General features: G+C 43.8%; 1 protein-coding gene across 6 annotated transcripts in view; it reads left to right on the top strand.

Annotated features, from left to right (window-relative positions):
* The window catches only part of ppip5k2 (diphosphoinositol pentakisphosphate kinase 2), a 217,798-nt gene that overhangs the window by 167,287 nt on the left and 33,483 nt on the right, over nucleotides 1-17,028 (top strand). The gene's annotated exons all lie outside the window — the stretch shown is intronic.

Here is a 17,028-nt window from a genome sequence, read left to right as displayed (position 1 = left end):
ACTGCTATTGCATGAAAATCAGCGATCCAGACATTCTTTAAAAGTATATTTTTTGTGTTCTGCAGAAAAATGAAAGTCATGGAAATGGAAAAACATAGTCAATAACAGTTTTTCCACAATTCCTGACATTTAATCATAGAAAATAATTCCCTGTCTTAGGTCAGTGAGGATCACTACTTTATTTTAAAACTGTGAAATGGCAGAATAATAGTAGAGAGAATTATTTATTTAAGCTTCTATATCTTTCATCACATTCCCAGTGGGTCCGAAGTTTACATACACTTTGTTAGTATTTGGTAGCATTGCCTTTAAATTGTTTAACTTGGGTCAAACGTTTTGGGTAGCCTTCCACAAGCTTCTCATAATAATTTGCTGGCATTTTGGCATATTCATCCTGACAGAACTGGTGTAAATAAGTCAGGATTGTGGGCAGAACTGAAAAAGCGTAGGCGAGTAAGGAGCCCTAAAAACCTGACTTACACCAGTTCTGTCTGGAGGAATGTATGAAGGCATTTCAACGACATTAATCCACGTGTGTTATTGAAGCTCGCACGGGCGATTAGATTAAAGCCACGTGAGGAAAAAGGAAGAACTCGCGTGTGGGTTTTAAACCCTCATGCACATTATTGACACTTGCGCACAGTAGTTCATTGCCGCACGATGAAACGGGAAGATCCCGCGTGCGTATGACATCTCCTGTACGCGCAATACAACATCTCACACACGAGGACATGCCTGACAGCACACGAAAGACAATTCCAAAAGTCTCCCGCTCTATCTAATCTCATCTGCTGCTTTTGCTCACTTAAACACTTTTATTTTATATAGTCGTGAGGTGGGCTTTGCTCTTTTGACTGTAAACTAAAATGTCATTGGTTAATTACCCTTTTGCAGAAGTTATTTTTTGTATTTTATTTCCTTGTATGAATATCATCAGAAAGGCAGTCATACCTGAAATATTTACAAACAAAGACTGAGATTACAATTCAATTTACACATCACATTCTCCACAACATACAAAACAATAAATTACAAAAAAATAAGTAAATAAGTAAAATAAACAAAAATAAAGTAGGGGAGAAGGAGATTTTTACATTACAAAACCAATCCTTCAACAAAGAATACACATATTTTGCTTGTAACACATTGGGGGAGGAATTTGGAAAAATTTACATTTGTGAATGGAAAATTTCAACAAAAGCAATAAATTATTAATAACATAAGGTACATTTTTATCCTTAATTAATAAACCAAATTTAACAATTTCCCATGAAATTATCAGTCTTGCAGGTATTTTTTGTTGCATCCAGCTAAATGCATCCTTCCAGAATGAATACACCAAATTACATTGAAAAAAAACAAATGTTCAGCTGTTTCTATCTCTATATCTATATGTTTCTATATCTAGACTTGTATATTTGACAGATTTGAGTCCCCAACTTTAAATCTTATTCTTAAAAATTATTTAGTGGGATAAATATGATTCATAATTTTAAAGTGCACCTCTTAAGCACCTTATAAGGGGCAACGAGATATGAAAAGAAATTGGTTCTAATTTCACGCACTCCTTTCTTCTCCAAATGATGAAACATTTAAGATCTCTTTATAGTACCTGGAAAACATTGTTGTAGTAAAACATCTCTCAAAAATCTGTTAGAGCATTTTTTTTATCTGCAAAGTTTACATTTTCTATCATGAGATATTGCAATTTAGGTTTTACTACTGAATATTTTAACTGTTCCTTAACTAATTTAATTATCGGCAATGGGATACTTTTATTAATTATATCATACACTTTAGGGGAGCGTCTTGTTATTTAAAATTATTGAGACTTCCCAAAGTTATCCATAACATGTGTCACTGACCATAAGCCTTTCTGCCACCACTCATCAATAAACAAAGATTTTCTGCTCACTTTTATACCTCTGTTATTCCAGATTCACATGTTATGTGGGCTACAATTATGTTATCTAAATTAAATTAATTTCCTATATAATAGTAATTGTTGGTGAAAAGCAGAAAGTTTTACCGGGAGATTAGAAATGTCAAAGTCACACTGTAACAGAAAACTTATGCCACTACATTTTTAAATACAGCTGAAGGAATCTCAAACCAGAATTTAATTATTGTAACATTTAAGCTTGATTGCCCCTTACATAATGTCAAAGTCAATCGTCTTAAGACCTCCGTCTTCATAATTTTTAATCATATCACTTATGTACAGTGGATCTAAAAAGTCTACACACCCCTGGTAAAATGCCAGGTCTACACACCCCTGTTAAAATGCCAGATGTAAAAGAATGAGACAAAGAAAAAACCTTACAATAACCTGGTTGCATAAGTGTGCACACCCTCTTATAACTGGGGATGTGGCTGTGTTCAGAATTATCCAATCACATTCAAACTCATGTTAAATAGAAGTCATTACACGCCTGCCATCATTTAAAGTGACTATGATTAATCACAAATAAAGTTCAGCTGTTCTAGTAGGATTTTCCTGACATTTTATTAGTTGCATCTCAGAGCAAAAGTCATGGTCAGCAGAGAGCTTCCAAAGCATCACAGGGATCTCATTGTTGAAAGATATCAGTCAAGAGAAGTTTACAAAATAATTTCCAAAGCATTAGATATACCATGGAGCACAGTGAAGACAGTCATCATCAAGTGGAGAAAATATGGCACAACAGAGACATTACCAAGAACTAGATGTCCTTCCAAAATTTATGAAAAGACAAGAAGAAAACTGATCAGGGAGGCTTCCAAGAGGCCTACAGCAACATTAAAGGAACTGCAGGAATTTCTTGCAAGTACTGGCTGTGTGCTACATGTGACAACAATCTACCGTATTCTTCATATGAATGGGCTAGGGGGTAGGGTGGCAAGATGGAAGCCTTTTCTTACTAATAAAAACATCCAAGCCTGGCTGAAGTTTGCAAAAACAAACATCAAGTCTCCCAAAAAGCATGTGGGAAAATGTGTTATGGTCTGATGAAACTAGGGTTGAACTTTTTGGCCATAATTCCAAAAGGTATGTTTGGCACAAAAACAAAACTGCACATCACCCAAAGAACACCATACCCACAGTAAAGCATGGTGGTGGCAGCACCATGGGCTGTTTTTCTTCAGCTGGAACCGAATCTTAGACAGGGTGGAGGGAATTATGAACAGTTCCAAATACCAGGCAATTTTGGCACAAAACCTTCAGGCGTCCGTTAGAAAGCTGAAGCTGAAGATGAAGAGGAAGTTCACCTTTCAGCACGACAATGACCCACAGCACACATCCAAATCCACAAAAGCATGGCTTCACCAGAAGAAAATTAACGTTTTAGAATGGCTCAGCCAGAGCCCAGACCTGAATTCAATTGAACATCTGTGGGGTGATCTAAAGAGGGCTGTGCACAGGAGATGTCCTCGCAATCTGACAGATTTGGAGTGCTTTTGCAAAGAAGAGTGGGCAAACGTCAAATGTGCCATGCTAAAAGACTCCTACCCAAAAAGACTGAGTGCTGTAATAAAATCAAAAGGTGCTTCAACAAAGTATTAGTTTAAGGGTGTGCACACTTATGCAACCAGGTTATTGTAAGGTTTTTCATTTTCATTTTTCCCCCACAAAGATTTAAGTTTTTTTTTTTCAATTGAATCGTTCACATTATATGTCACATTAAAAGTGGAAAAAGTTCTGACATGATTTATCTTAGTCTCATTCTTTTACATCACAAAAACCTGGCATTTATTGGTTATTAGCAAACTGACTGACAATAAATTATTAACTTTTAAATTAACGCCAGATATGTTATGAACAGTGGGGGGCAGTGGTGGCTCAGTGGTTGAGGCTCAGGGTTACTGACCAGAAGGTCGGGGGTTCAAGCCCCAGCACCACCAAGATGAGCCTTCCCTTGAGCAAAGCACTTAACTCCAGGTTGCTCCGGGGGCATTGTCCCTGTAATAAGTGCAATGTAAGTCGCTTTGGATAAAAGCATCTGCCAAATGCATAAAAATGTAAAATGTTGCCCATTTCCGGAAGTCTTTTGTGATTGGATGCCTGTTATGAGAGGATTCATAACAAGCTCAACTTCACCTTTAGACATGGCTTCACCAACGGTCCCGCTGCATTTGAGTCACTGTTTGAGCGAACAAAAGCAGCAGATAAGATTAGATGGAGCGGGAGACTTTGGAGAATTGTCTTGCGCGTGCTGTCAGGCATGTCCAAGCGTGCAAGATTTACAAGTGTCAATGCGCACGTGGGTTTAAAACTCGCGCACGAGTTCTTCCTTTTTCCTCCCGTGGCTTTAATCTATTATGCGTACGAGCATCAATAACACGTGCGGATTAATGGCGTAGAAATGCCTTCATGGGAATGGGCCAAAATTCCAACAATTTATTGTGAGAAGCTTGTGGAAGGCTACCGAAAACATTTGACCAAAGTTAAACAGTGTAAAGGCAATGCTACCAAATACTAACAAAGTGTATGTAAACTTCTGACCCACTGAGAATGTGATAAAAGAAATAAAAGCTGAAATAAATCTTTCCCTCTACTATTATTCTGATATTTCACATTCTTAAAATAAAGTAGTGATCCTAACTGACCTAAGGCAGGGAATGTTTTCAATTATTAAATGTCAGGAATTGTGAGTTTAAATGTATTTGGCTAAGGTGTATGTAAACTTCTGACTTCAACTGTATGTATGTGTATGTATATATATATGTATGTATTGGAATAATGTACAGATTTTCCTCTTATGGAAAGGAATTGGTACTTTTATTCACCAAAGTGGCATTTAACTGATCGCAATGTATATTCAGGACATTAATAACATGAAAAATGACTATTACAATTTGATTTTTTTTTTTTTCGAACTTCTTAAACGGCTTCAAAGAGTTCTAGCTGTCAGTTTGTCCAGATACTTGGGTGACGTTTCACCCCACGCTTCCTGTAGCACTTGCTGTAGATGTGGCTGTCTTGTCGGGCAATTCTCACACACCTTACAGTCTAGCTGATCCCATAAAAGCTCAATGGGGTTAAGATCCATAACACTCTTTTCCAATTATCTGTTGTCCAATGTCTGTTTCTTTGCCCACTCTAACCTTTTCTAGATTTGATAGTGTCAAATAGTGATGGTGCTGTTTTTTACATCAGTAATGTCCTGACTAGACTTTGTGATCATTTGAAGGCCACTTTGGTGAATTAAAGTACCAATTTCCTTCCGAAACAGCATAATCTGTACATTATTCCAAACATTTTGCCTTCAGTGTATGTTTTGATCAGAGCTAGGTAACTCCTGTGCATGTTGTCTATCTTTATGATCATATGTGATATTTTGTGTCTGTGTAGTTCAGGTTGTTGGGTAACACTTTTTAATAACTACGAGGTATAGAGTATTTGTAAAGCATCACTTTATATTTAATTATTTATAAATTGTTGTACTTTCATTGTTTGTACATGTATAGAGTATATACAAATAGTATGTTAATAATTAATTTTTTCTCTTGAAAGTTATTTATTATTGTTAAATAATTTCATGTTTTAGCAGTTTAATAAAGTTTTTTTCATTCAATGTAAACTATTTTTTAACCAATCTTAACTGATGTATTTTATTTGGTGCAAATGTGGTAAAGAAGTGTTTGAGAACATTAAAAAGGTATAAATCTGTAATTAATAAATAATTCATTTATATATACTGTATATGTAATGAATTGAACATGTGATGAATGTATGAATGCTTAAAGTAATATTCTGGGTTCAAAACAAATTAAGCATAATTGACAGCATTTGTGGCTTAGTGTTGACCACAGAAATATAATTTTGACTTGTCCTTCCTTCAAGAAGAAGAAGAAAAAAAGCAAAACTCTGGGTTAGAGTGGGGCACTTAAAATGGAAATTGAAAGTGAATGGGGCCAATCTGTAAACATTAAAATACTCACTGTTTTAAAAAAAAGTATAGCCACAAGACGTAAACAATATGCATGTTAGCATGATTTTAGTGTGATTAAATTCATTTACTGAACTTTCCTGTGTAAAGTTATAACCAATTTTACAACTTTGATGCCATGACAATGTAATGCAGAAAACACTTTCCTCAAAATCCTGAAATGACAGTAAAACATTACGATTAAAAAATGTTTGCAGCTCAAATAATTCCCTGGTTTTAATAGAAGAATTAATATAAGTGTTTTTATAAAATTATAAGCATCACATTTTTGCCATTAAACTCTCAAAAATTGGCCCCTTAACTTCCTTTATCCAATTCATGTACATATATCCAATTCATCACATAAATAAATGCATAATTTTTTTATTAACTATAAAAGTATGCCTTCTATATATTCTCAAACACTTCTTCACCACTAGATTCCATCAACATCAGTCTGGTATGATTAACAAGTTAATTGTTTGCTACAGTGAACATAATGAATAACAAACATACTGTTAATATATTAATGTATTATTAATGTAGGAACAATAACTTGTAAATTATCAATGAACTATAAATTAATGATTTACAAATACTTTACCGGTTGTTGCTATCAGCGGTTTTAGAGTAATACAGATACTTGTTATTCCTTATTGACTCTTGGCCACATTTAGGATATGGGTGGTTGACATGGTTTACCGTGAAAACATAGGGAAGAAATAGAGAATGAGGCAATGGTGTTGTTGTTTTGTTTTGTAGTGAAAAAATATATTTGATCAAGTACTACTAGCAAGTACCCAAATATTTTTGCAACACGATAGTAAAATGGTATTTTAGTTGGACAGTTTATTATTAAAGGGTCATGACATGAGGATAACATTTTCCTTGATCATTTGACATATAAGTAGTCATTGTACTATAAAAACAAACTGCATTTTTCAGAACTGAAATCGTACTCCTTAATAGTAAAAGAGCATTTATTTAAACCAGACTCCAGAAACGGGTCTTTTGGAATTTATGGAACTTGTGACGTCACTTCTCAAGTGCTCCCAGTCAGTCACAGGTGAAGAGGAGAGAAGGCCTGTCATGGGAGATTCATCTATAGCAAAGAAGATTGCACAGGATACCTTCATGTGCCTGTCTGGATTTAAATGTTTTTCTGCACTAGATGAAATGTCTTTGACCATTATCATGCATTTCACTTTGTTTTTAAAAGATGCAATGTCAAGTTGGAACTCTAAAATGGAGACCCTCGTTATCTTTCTTTAAGCGGTCCTGTTTCCTGCTGTTTTGAAGATATCCTGACCCAACATCTTTAATTGTTGGTATTTTGTAAACGTGGACTAGATGGACATCTTTAATTGTTCCGATGCATTTTCGGCGACGTGTACTGCGTTTTAAGAGCGGCAAGAGAGTGCAACTTTTAAAAGTGCATCTCATTCTGCTGCTGCCACTGGGAGAAACACAAGATGTTCTGTGTGTAAACAAACACTGAAGATGTGAGATGTCACTCCTGTGAAGACCAGTATCTCTGCTTTGGCCTGTTGAAGCCAGTTGACGTACCCAACAATCACCATAACGTATTACGTTTGCGAATTCAAAACATTTCAGCATGGATTGTTTGTTTTGGCACATATCAGAGTGGATTGCTTGTGAACCAGTCACAATATGATTCAAGCTTTGCAAAGGAACTGTTATTTAAAGATAAGGCAGTTAAACACTACCAGACCCATGAGTGAACCATTTTATTTATGAATGTTCCAAATGTCATGACTGTTTGATAGTTGCTGTGCTTGAGTGAACATTTTGACACATTCATATGAAAAATGTAGTTGTATCAATTATAATGTAAAGTTTGTTCGTTTTCTTTCAATTGAGTTTCAAATATGGCTGTATTTGAGGGACTGCACTAAGTTAGCCAATCAGAACAGTGGGCATTTACATTGAAATCTTAAAGGGCTAGAGAGCTTAAAACTGAGGTTTTCAGACAAAGGTTCCAGAGACCTTTGGAAAATTATCATATATTATTAGATTATGACTTGGTGCAAAAAAACTTTACTGACATTATAAGTGGACCTCAGGGAAGATAATACAATTATAAATAAGTGTATATCGTGACCCCTTTAAATTGTGATCAAAAACAGAAATAAATTAATGAAAATGTAAACATGTAACACATTATTGTTTCATTTAAAATCGGCTAGCAAACGGTATGCACTACACATGGGATGCTTTTAATGTGCCAGTAATAAAACAATGATATGGTTTTTGGCAACAAGCAAAAGTATTTAAATAATAATGTTTACAACTAGCACTTGCCAAGAGCTAAATATAATGTGAAAAAAAAGAATTTGGCAAATAATTAAAAAAAATAGGTTACTTTATTGGGAAAAGCAACATATATCAAATAATAAAAATTGTATAAATCAAATTGAAAGTATGGTAGTGGCAGATGTAAATATACAAATAATCTGAATTGGTTGTAAAAAACATTATCTGTCATTCTCAAATCACCTCCAACTTGGGTAATAAAAAGGCTTCAATAGAATTAGGGTGCTTTGACCCACTGCACAGCCAGCACGTAGGAAGCAAGGGGAGAAACATTCAGATTATTAAACCTGGCAAAGGTGTAGGGTAACACCCACCCTGCAGCAACACAAATGTCCACCAGCGCAATGCCTTTAGACCAAGCCCATGAGGAAGCCATTCTTGTTGAGTGGGCTCTGTTCCCCAGTTGGCAGAGCTGTCCATGCACCTCATATGGCTGCACGATCACCTCAACGACCCACTGGGAGAGTCTGTACTTGGAAATGGCCAAAATGTTTGTGTGTTCATTAAATGAACTAAACAGCAGACTTACTCAAATTACACTGCGATCAGTATATTTTTATCTGGTGCAGAATCACATCCTTATCAACTTTGGAAAACCCAGGGGTAAACTTTGAGACAAGGGCCGTTCGACGGCAAAGCCTGAAAGTCTTTGATACACTTCACCAATTCGAGTGCTAATAGCAACACCGTCTTAAGAGAGAGTGTACATAAACAGACTGACTCCAGTGGCTGAAATGGTGGAGCCACAAATGCCTCTAGCACCACAGAAAGGCCCAACACAGGGACATGCATTGAGTGAGATTAAACAAGTCTGCGCTTACTTTCAGAAAACTGGACACAATGAATGCTTGCCAATAAATAAACTATTCACCACAGCATGACCCACGGCCTTTGCTGCAACATAGACTTTGAGAATATAGGGTTGAGTTCAATATCCAAATGTTTCTGAAAGAAGTGCAGAACAATTTGCACAGAGCAGCCAACTTGTTCCTCATTGCGAGGGGCCAAACATGGAGCCGCCTCTTCTCTGAATGTTAATGTTATATCGTCCCTTGATCTTGAGAGAGCAGATCCCTTGAAAGCAGGATACCCAAAGGAGGACTGTCAAACAACGCAATCAGATCTGGAAACCCTAACTTAGTTGGGTCTAAGAGGCGCTACCAAAAGAATGGTCTCCCTGTTCTCCCTCTATTTCAAATTAAATCTTTTCAAATGTCGTCCGGATAGTTTAGGACTCAAATAACGCTCAACATAAAAACTCTGCTGACCCGCCTACAGGTCAAGTGGGTGGGCCAGGAGTGTGAAATAATAACTATTTCTAATATTTAATTAAACTTGCCCTTCGCAAATGAGCGCCACCCTGTTGTAATGATGTGGAAAAATGTATATGAATATTAAGGTTTATCAAATACCACTAAACTAGACATCTTATATATCAACTGAACGCTCTCATTCTCATGAAAAAAGTTCATAGGTTTTAATTTATTTCATTGTTTTATAATTAACTTTTTATTAATATGTTTTACATCACTCTGTCATTATTTATTTGTTTGATCTGTAAAGCACTTTGGGTCAACTTCTGTTGTTTTGAAATGCGCTCTATAAATAAAAGTTGACTTGACTTGAGTCCAGCATCGGAACGTTACAGTGTGGAAAATCCATAGCACGCCAATATCAGTAACACTTGCAGGAGAATTTTATAGGAGCCTTTATAGGAGGGCAGAGAACTTCTTTTGCCCACCCGCTTGAGACTCAAATCAAGTGGTCTATTCAGGGGCATATACAGACAAGGGAGTGCGTTTTGGGATCTACATTGTCTGTTCAGCGGGTACTTGCCCCCCCCTCCCTTCAATGGCTGAAGCTTGTCAGATGTGTTTTGCCTGCCCGAGAGGAGCTGGCCTGTTGGATTTAGGATTCAAGTAAATTTTTTTGCACAGCCATTTGGAGGCCTCCTGGCTCAGGGTCCGCTGGGGTTTCCAAAGGGGCTGCTGCATATGCAAGTCCTGCACAATGTGTCTGAATGTGGCAAACGAATCGGTTACCTAACGTAACCTCGGTTCTCTCTAGATGAGGGAACGAGTATTGCGTAAGCTAGCTTACGCTACGGGAAAGATTAATCTTTTCTGAGATATTGAAGCCAAAAAATTATCCTTAATTTTGTATCATTTGTCAACGCAGTGCAGCAACTGCAGACCTCGAGCGGGCTAGCTAGCGAGCTCATTGGTTGCTCTGCGGCAACTGCTGCAGCCTATAGACGAACTTGGGCAAACTTGCGTCCAATGAGAGGCGTCCGTGCGCTTACTGCATCAAAGCCCGCCAAAATGGGCGTGGCTAGAGTGCATATAAGCGTAGTTCGTAGGCTGGAACCCTGGTTTTCATTGATTGAAGCGAAAGTCGCTCGTGGCGCGAGCATGGCCGGCTACGCAATACTCGTTCCCTCATCTAGAGAGAACCGAGGTTACGTTAGGTAACCGATTCGTTCTCTTACGAGAGGTTCTCTCGTATTGCGTAAGCTAGCTTACGCTACAGGAACCCATTGTCAACGCCGTGCGTGCCAAGCATCCACTGCATGAGCCCCGGGGGTGGGGGGACCCGGGGGAGCCCTTGTGAGTGGGGAAATAATATTTGGCCGGCAAGAGTGCGGGCCAGTGTGTGTGTAATACATAATCACATAGTGGGAAGGGAACGACAGAGCGGCGGTGCCGGTCTGTGTGGAATGAGTCCCATCAGTGCAGCTCACCAGGGGAGCTGTAGCGTATTAAACCGCTAGTAGTTTTGCCTGCAGGGCGGGCACTTCCAGATTGTAAAATCTGACAAAGGTGGAAGGGGAAGCCCAGCCCGCTGCCACACATATGTCGTGAATGGAAATCCCGCTGGACCATGCCCACGATGAGGCCATGCCTCTAGTGGAGTGAGCCCTAATGCCCAACGGGCATGGCAGGTCTTTTGACGCCGTATGCTGCAGCAATAGCGTCCACTATCCATCTAGACAGTGTCTGTTTCGAGGCGGCAGACCTTTGGTGCGCCCCAATCGAAACGAAAAGCTGCTCAGAGCGTCTGAAAGAGGCGGAGCGCGCAGTATACAAACTCAGTGCTCTGACTGGGCAAAGGAGATTGGCGTCGCGTTCGCTATCGGATGCTGGCAGCGCCGATAGGGAAATGACCTGTGCTCTGAAAGGAGTACCGATCACCTTGGGATCATAGCCGTGTCTAGGCTTTAAAATGACCTTGGAGTCACTTGGTCCAAACTCAAGACACGCAGCGCTGACAGACAGCGCGTGAAGGTCTCCCACACGTTTGACCGATGACAGGGCAGTCAGAAAAACGGTTTTGAGTGAAAGGTATTTCAAATCCATGGATTGAAGCGGTTCGAAAGAGGGGCTTTCATAGTTTCGAGAACTATAGAAAGATCCCAGATAGGAACTGATGGGGGGCGCGGGGGGTTCATCCTTCTAGCTCCCTTGAGGAAGTGGATGACCAGCTCGTTTTTTCCCAGTGACTGGGAAAAAACCCCCCGTGCAGGGGTTCAGCGAACGCCGCGACGGCCGCCACATACACTTTGAGCGTGGATGGGGATCTGCCCTTATCCAGCAGCTCTTGTAAAAACACGAGCAGCGACGACACCCCACATGTCCGTGGGTCCAGGTCTCTGTCGGTGCACCATTTTGAAAACACAGACCATTTTGACGCATAGAGTCTTCTCGTGGAAGGGGCTCTAGCGTGTATGATGGTGTTTATTACCCCTTCTGGCAGAGCGACGGGTAGTCGTTGATCACCCATGCGCAGCGCCCAGCTCTGGGTGGGGATGCCAGATCGTGCCGCGAGCTTGAGAGAGGAGATCTGCTCTCACTGGGATGGGCCACGGCGCTGTCAGTGACAGCTGCGTAAGCTCCGGGAACCATGTCTGATTCTCCCAACGCGGGGCTATGAGGAGCACCGAGTGGCGCGTTTCCATGATCCTATGCATTACCTGTGGCAATAGCGAGAGGGGAGGGAAGGTGTAAAGCGGGCGGTTGGGCCAGTCCTGGGCCAGCGGCCCTCGCTCGAGAAAAATATTGGGCAGTGAGAGTTCTCTTCTGACGCAAAGAGGTCTATCTCTGCTCTGCCGAATATGCGCCATAACTTCTGGACTGTTTGAGCATGCAGGGACCATTCCCCTGGAGGAATATTGTCTCTGGACAGTCTGTCTGGGCCGTCGTTCAGGTGGCCTGGCACATGCGTCGCCCTCAGCGAGTGCAGGTGGCACTGGGACCAACTCAGTATGCGTTTCGTCAGATGGAAGAGGTTCCTGGATCTGACACCGCTCTGACGGTTTAGGTAGGATACCACAGATCTGTTGTCCGAACGGACCAGGACGTGGTGACCCTGAATGACTGGGAGAAAGCGCACAAGCGCGTACTCGACCGCTATCATTTCCAGACAATTTATGTGAACTGACCATAGGCCAAAAACCGGAGAGTCCTCGCAGACCGCGCCCCAACCCGTGTTGGACGCGTCTGTCGAAATTACTTTTTGGCGAGATACAGCTCCCATCGTCACTCCCCGCTGATACCATTCGGCCACCGTCCAGGGCTGCAGAGCTGAAATACAGGTCTGAGTCACCTTGATCGGCTAGCGGCCTGTGGCCCAAGCCCGGCGAGACGCTGGGTGTTTAGCCAATGCTGAAGTGGGCGATGCGCAGTAAACCCAGCTGAAGTACTGCTGCGGCTGAGGCCATGTAACCTAGCACTCTCTGAAATTTTTTCAGAGGCGTGAGGCTGTTCATCTGAAAGGACGCGGCTAGTCGCTGAACACGGCGCGCACGCTGTGTAGATAAGCGAGCCGTCATAGCCACGGAGTCTAGTTCTATTCCAAGGAAGGAAATTGCCTGACTGGGCTGTAGTGAGCTCTTGGTCCAATTGACTGCAAGACCCAAACTGTTCGGATGGCTGAGGAGAACTGTTCTGTGAGACAGAAGCTCCGTATGTGACTGTGCCATAATCAGCCAGTCGTCCAAATAGTTCAGAATTCGCAAGCCCTGACTCCGCAGGGGTGCGAAGCCCGCATCCATGCACTTCGTGAAAGTACGGGTGCTAAAGACAGGCCGAACGGAAGGACGGTGTATTGATAAACCTGGCCGTCGAGGCTAATCTCAAGAATGGCCTGTGACGGGATTTATCTGAATCTGAAAGTAGGCATCTTTCAGATCGAGAGAGATAAACCAGTCCCCTGGCGCGTATGCGCGAGGAGTTTCCTGATTGTAAGCATTTTGAACGGTCTTTTGCAAGCACCTTGTTCAAACCCCTGAGATCTAATATTGGTCTGAGGCCGCCGTCTTTCTTGGGAACAAGAAAATAACGGCTGTAAAACCCCGACTCGCTCAGCTGAATGCGGCACTTTCTCTATGGCCCTTTTGCACAGAAGGTTTGTTATTTCTGAACGAAGCATGCAGGCTGCTTCCGTGTTCACAATAGTTTCGAGCCGCGCTTTGAAGCGGGGAGGGCGGCGATCGAACTGTAGCAAATAGCCCTGTTTTATTGTGCTTAACACCCATGTGGATATCCCTGGGATAGCTTGCCACGCTTTGAAGTGTAATGCTAGAGGGTGAATGGCCAAATCGCCCTGATTGCCGCACACAGCGCGCTGAACAGAATGTGTGAGCATGCTTACTGTGCTTATGCGTGACTGCTCGCAGACAGCAGGGACAGGCTGTTCTGTGAGTGACTTCCCGATTGAGGTGAATGGGGAAAGAGTCACATCTGTTAAGTGATGCGCGAGCATAGTCACGGGCACGGGACTTACATACAGAGAAGTGTTTGCTGGCCGTGTGACAGAGCGGGCAGAGAATGGGCGCGCGCACGTATTCGTGAGCGCGTTTATTGACTCTAACACTCAAGCGGGTTTGTGTCCACTTTATGTGAGTGGGCTCTGATCGGGACACGGGAAGTGTAATGCTTGTGTGTAGAGGTGAACACGGGATTGTGGGCACATTTTCTACACATAAGGCTGGTCGTGTGACAGAGCTGCCAGAGAAGGGCGCCACGACGGATTCGTGGGCGCTGCTTATTGACTCTAACACTCGAGCCGGCTGTGTCCGCTTTATGTGAGTGGGCTCTGATAGGAACACGGAAGTGTAATGCTTGTGTGTAGGGGTGAACACTGGATTGTGGGCACATGTTCTACACATAAGGCATGTTTGCTCTTTACAAGATTTCTTTGGGTCGCCGTGAAAACGGCGCTTGAGTGCAGGCAAGCGGGCAGTATCACCGGCTTGTTGGCTGCTGAATCCACCACTGTAGTAGCCTGAGAGAGGGGACTGACAGGGGCTAAGCTTTGACGGTGGTCCGCCGCGGCGGACTGAGCCGCCGCTTTTTCAACAAGGCTAGGAGGACTTCGGTTGCTCAGGTTTCAGCGCAACCTTAGACCGAGGCCCGCGGGGGGGCGGCAGTCTGTGGCGGCTGTCTGAGCGCGATTGAGGGCGGCCGCCCTGTCGACGCTGAGAAGTCTGACCTTGTTGAGCTGGGCGCTGTGAAGAGGCTCGTGCAGGAGGCTGGTCACGCGGGCGCCTGCAGAGGAGCTTAGCGACGCGGCAGGAAGAGGTTCATGGCTTGGGTGGCTTTCTGGACTTCTGAAAAGCGGTCAACAATGCCACTCACCGCGGAGCCGAAGAGACCGGTCGGAGAGAGCGGTGCGTTGAGGAACGTGGAGCGCTCTGCTTCTCCCATATCGGCTAGCGCTAGCCACAGGTGTCTCTCGGTCACAGTCAGCGAGGCCATGCACTTCCCTAGAGCTTGGGCTGCAGCTTTGGTGGCGCTGAAGGGCGAGGTCCGTCGCGCTTCTTAGATCTGCAACAGCCTCTGGGTGCCTGCCTTTCTCATCCCACTCCCGAAGAAGGTCCGCTTGGAGGATCTGTAAGACGGCCATGGAGTGCAGAGCAGATGCGGCTTGGCCGGGCGGCGGAATAGGCGCTGCCAACATAGGCGGAAGTCGCTCTGCAGGCCTTAGACGGGAGCACTGGCTTAGACCGCCATCTCGCGGAGGGCGGGCAGAGGTGTGCTGCTACCGAATCCTTGACCGGGGATGGAGGAGTAGCCCTTCTCGGTGGTGCCGCCCAATCGGGCGAGAGGGGTGGAGACGTGGGAACGGATCCTGGCCGAGAAAGGCGCTGCACCACCGACTTTGCAAGCTCAGTGTGGAGTTCCGGCAGGAAGGGAGCGCCCGGCCGCTGGTGTTGCGTGGCGACGGCTCTGAAGAAAGCAGCCGCCGAGTCTGTTGGGAGCCTGCTCAGGGGCGGTGACCACTCGAGCCCGAGGCGGTCGACGGCCTGTGTGAGGAGGCGTGTTAGTTCCCCTCGACCCGGCGCGGGTCCTGCTGGATTCCTGGGCCGAGGAGGCGGCGTGGGAGCCTGACCACTCCTCGCTGTCCGAGCCATGATGGAACAGCCCTTATCCTCCGCCTCGCCCTCCGAGATGGCAGCAGTGCGGCCGCTGGGCGGCAACTGCGCAGTCCCGGGGACGGGAGGGTGAGAGCGATGCTCGAGGGAGAGGCTCCGGCGAGGCAGTCGCTTCTATCACCGGTTCTGGCAGCCTTTGGGAGCGGCGCTTTTCCTGCGCGGCAGAACGGAAGGCGCGCGGCGGCTTCGGTTCTGAGCGCTCGAGTTGAGCCCGCAGGGTCGACATCGGAATCTCCTCGCAGAGGTCGCATCCGCCTTCAGCGAGGGCGAGCTCTGCATGCCCCAGTCTCAGGCAGAGAGCGCAGATGATGTGGCGGTCTCCGGCGCTGAGAGGGGCGCTGCATGAAGCGCAAGTGGTGCGAGGCATCTTAAAAAGACGCTTGTTACTCTTTTGTGAAGTTCGTTAAGAACTAGCTTGCTCTAAAAAGGATACGCCGCCGATGGCGTAGCTCGCAGGATGGATGAAGGTGGCGGAGACGGCCGGCTTCTTCGAGCGCTGTCCAAGCTTGCTAGATGCCCCTCGAACGGCGACGCCGCTTCCAGTTCAGAGATGCGAAGAGCTTCGCTGAAGAGATGAAAATCAGGGTTCCAGCCTACGTAACTACGCTTATATGCACTCTAGCCACGCCCATTTTGGCGGGCTTTGATGCAGTAAGCGCGCGGACGCCTCTCATTGGACGCGAGTTCGCCCAAGTTCGTCTATAGGCTGCAGCAGTTGCCGCAGAGCAACCAATGAGCTCGCTAGCTAGCCCGCTCAAGGTCTGCAGTTGCTGCACTGCGTTGACAAATGATACAAAATTAAGGCAAATTTTTTGGCTTCAATATCTCAGAAAAGATGAATCTTTCCCGTAGCGTAAGCTAGCTTACGCAATACGAGAGAACCTCTCGTAAGAGAACTGCTATTTTGCACGTGAAACTTCTCAACCATGCTCATAGCATCACCGGTAAGCCCACTTTGGGATAGCGACACCAATGCTGACATACAATTTTCTTTCTGTGCTGGCATGACCTCTGGCTGCATAGGCCTTAGCAACCATGTTTAGTGTCTGCCTACATGGTTTTGACAGCAGGAAAAGACACGTTTCCAAGTTGCAGAGGAGGAAGAACACAGATGAACTGCAGTCGCTTCCTTAATTACACAGGAACAAAGCGGTATAAAGGATATGCCTGCCATCACACAACAGGAGAATTTGTTTTCTTTTCTGACCTGCTTATGATGTGCAAAGAGACGACAAAGCAAAGTGTAGGTAGCCTTGCAGAGTAACGAGCTTGTGACCCTTAAAGAAAAAAAAAGAAGACAGAAACTATAACTTAAAGTTGAGTCTGGTTAAATGTGCACTGATGAAGCAATTG

The sequence above is a fragment of the Xyrauchen texanus genome, chromosome 43 (genome assembly GCF_025860055.1).
Source record: "Xyrauchen texanus isolate HMW12.3.18 chromosome 43, RBS_HiC_50CHRs, whole genome shotgun sequence".
NCBI classification, from domain to species: domain Eukaryota; kingdom Metazoa; phylum Chordata; class Actinopteri; order Cypriniformes; family Catostomidae; genus Xyrauchen; species Xyrauchen texanus.
The sequence above is the reverse complement of the archived record's forward strand: the minus strand, read 5'-3'. Positions and strand labels throughout refer to the sequence as shown.